The sequence below is a fragment of the Octopus bimaculoides genome, chromosome 5 (assembly GCF_046866305.1).
Source record: "Octopus bimaculoides isolate indiv1 chromosome 5, ASM4686630v1, whole genome shotgun sequence".
Lineage (NCBI taxonomy): Eukaryota > Metazoa > Mollusca > Cephalopoda > Octopoda > Octopodidae > Octopus > Octopus bimaculoides.
The window spans coordinates 55,182,678-55,186,325 of NC_142932.1; positions in this window are offsets into that span (position 1 = coordinate 55,182,678).

Here is a 3,648-nt window from a genome sequence, read left to right on the forward strand (position 1 = left end):
CTGCTGTTACACACACGCACGCACACACACACACACACACTCGTCTGTGTATATAAGTGTGTGACTGTATATGTATGTATGTATGTATGTATGTGCGCGAGCGCGTATGTATGTGTGTATCTTCGTGTCTATGATTGTGTTTGTCCCACAACCGCTTGTTCTTAACTTAGCGGCTCGGCAAAAAGGAACAGATAGAATAAGTATCTGGTTTTAAAATATCTCTAATGATTGAAACAAATACAAGAATCTTGGCACAGGGGTAGCAATTTCGGGGAAGGCGGAATTTGAACTCAGGACGTAAAGATGGAAGAAATGCTGCTAATGGGTTCAAATTTTGGCACACGTCCACCATTTTGTGGGGGAGGGGATAAGTCGATTACATTGACAGCAGTGTTCAACTGGTACTTATTTTATCGACCCTGAAAGGATGAAAAGCAAAGTTGATCCTGGCGACATTTGAACTCGGAATATAAAGACAGACAAAATGTTGCTAGACATTATACCCAACGGGCTAACGAAGCTGCCATCTCGCCGCCTCTGTATTAATTATTAATTGTGCGATATAGAATGTAATGTTCTTGCTATCATTATTCGTTATCGTGATCTTAATTTTCAAGTCGAAGTACACAAATCGAGTGTGTCTCAGACATGCACACACCACACACAAGGAGACAGAGGTACAGACACACACACATAAAAACACACAAACACATGAATATGCAGAATACATACATACAAATGTACAGACATACATACATATATACATACGCACACACACAAATACATGCGGACACACACTTACATACATACATACATACATACATACATGTGTATGCGCACACACACTGACCCACACACATGGGCACAAACAAATAAAAAGAACGCAGCTTGAATAACGGACAGAATCAACAATTATTGAAAAGGCTGCAAGGTTGCAAAACACAACGACAATTTTAGAAAAATACATAAGTAAATGAGTGGAAATTTTACCGGTGAGTGTGTTAAATTATAAAGCACTACAAGAGAATGACCCTCCCCAGACACAACAAAATATGCTTCAACATACGAACTCACATAAAGAATCCTCGCAAACCAAATCCAAAAACGAAAGATATATATAGTGTTTTTATGACCACCTCACATGTGTGGCCCACGCTACTAAAAGTTTCAAGCACATGGAACACATGTACGTTCTTCAGGCCGCCTGAAGAATTTACATGGGTTCCATGTGCGTGAAACTTTTAGTAGCGTGGGCCACACATGTGAGGTGGTCATAAAAAACAATATTTATTCTCGTTACATGGAGTACTCTTTTTGTTGAACCTGGACATATGGACCTATTCATATATATATATATATATATATATATATATATATATATATATATATATATATATATATATATATATATATACATGTTAGTATTAAGAAAAATATATGAAGTTTAAGCTTGTTTTACGCGTTTATGGAAAATTTAAAGCAAGGATTACCAAATGACTTCAGAAAGGGAAATAACTCTTAACGTGTCATAGCTATTTTTTGTTAAATTATGAGACTGACGATTTCTTCCTTTATTTAATATTGCGCTACAAATTTTATATTTATTTCATTAGTATACAATAACATCATTAGTAACAAATTTTCGACGAAATAACTCTCGTCACTTGTTGTGTTTAATTAGTATGCATAGTAATTATTTGTTTTCACACGTCTTATTATTGTTTAATGATAATCAGATTCTTTCTACTTTAGTTTATTATTAAAAAATATAATGTTTCCGAAATTCTTATTTGTTAAACCCATTAACCAAAGCCGAATATACATCTTTAGTAGTTGGCTGTGAGGTAAAAAGTCTGTTTCCCAACGACATGATTCCGGGTACGGTCCTACTGCGTGGCACTTCGGGCAACTGTCTTCTTCTATAGCCTCGGGTCGACTAAAGCCTTCTGAGTGGACTTGGTAGAAGGAAACTGGAATAGATCGTGTATGTACACACATACACACACACACACACATATATATATATATATATATATATATATATATATATATATATATATATATATATATATATATATATATATATATATGTATGTATATATGTATATATATATATGTATATGCAGAGTCCGCTCAAAAAATGTATACGCACTTCAGGAAAGGAAAAGTTATGTTTAACTTCAATAAGTACCTCTATACATACATATCTTTCCGTGTTTTATCAAATTGCGATAACACTGAATAAATTGCAATAACATTAAATGAAAATATTTATACAGATTTTTTCCTTTCCTGAAGTGTGTATACATTTGTGGGGGGGGGGGGGGTATTATTTTTATCGAGTTATCTTGGATAAATATCCCCATAACTGGTTTAAATATCCTCATTGTAACTATATATATACATACATAGTTGGAATTTACAATAAACAAAAGATGAAGACAGGTGTGTAAACAACAAACAGGTGTATTAGTTTAACGCTCGGGAAGGTGAGAAGGACTTTTACGTTTCGAGCCTACGCTCTTCAACAGAAAGGCACACGAGAAAATAAGCAGAAAGAGAATAAAAAAAGAAAGCTTTAGTAGCTAGCGGTCAATCATGGCGAAGGCATATATATATACATATATATATATATATATATATATTTATATATATATATATATATATATATATATATATATATATATATATATATATATATATATATATATATATATATATATATATATATATATATATATATGTTGGTATGTTTACGTCCCCGTAACTTAACTGTTCGGAAAAAAGGGACCGGTACATAAGTACCACACTTTAAAAAAGACAAATAAGCCCCGAGATCGATTCGCTCAACTAAAATACTTCAAGGTGGTGCCCCAGCATGGCCATTGTGTAATGACTGGAACTAGTAAAAACAAAACTCTTAATCCGTCGTGCAATATTGTATTTCGATATTTGCGCAAATTCACAAACATTTTGTGTGACGCGTGTGTGTCATGTCACACGCACTTGGATCCCATTGACCAGTTTCCTTAATTCTTTACTTATCTTCTATTAGTGCTGGGGCATAAACTCAGACACAATGACATACACACATATATACATTGCTGAGACCCCCCTTCGATCATGACTGACCATAGGATTGCATCTGGAAAGTTACCCTCCCAAGCAAAAGTCCGGGTAAGGTTGTTTATGGAAGACCAGCAGTCGCCCATGCATACCAGCCTCCTCTCTCCACGCCACCAGTGTTATCCAATGGAAAGGCAAAGGCCGATACAGCTTGGTACCTGTGACGTCATAACTCATTTCTACAGCTGAATGAATTGGAGCAACGTGAAATAAAGTGTCTTGCTCAAGAACATAACACGCAGCCCTGTCCGGGATTCGAACTCACAACATCACGATCGTAAGCTTCACGCTCAAACCACTGAGCCATGCACCTTCACATATATACATACACATAGATATATATACATATATACACATACAACGAGCTTCTTTCAGTTTCCGTCTAACAAATCCACCCACAAGCCTTTGGTCGACCCGAGGCTATAGTAAAAGACACTTGTCCAAGGTGCTACGTTGTGAGACTGCATGCTTCTTACCACACAGCCACGCCTGCGCCTATGACAGCCACACCTAAAAATGTCA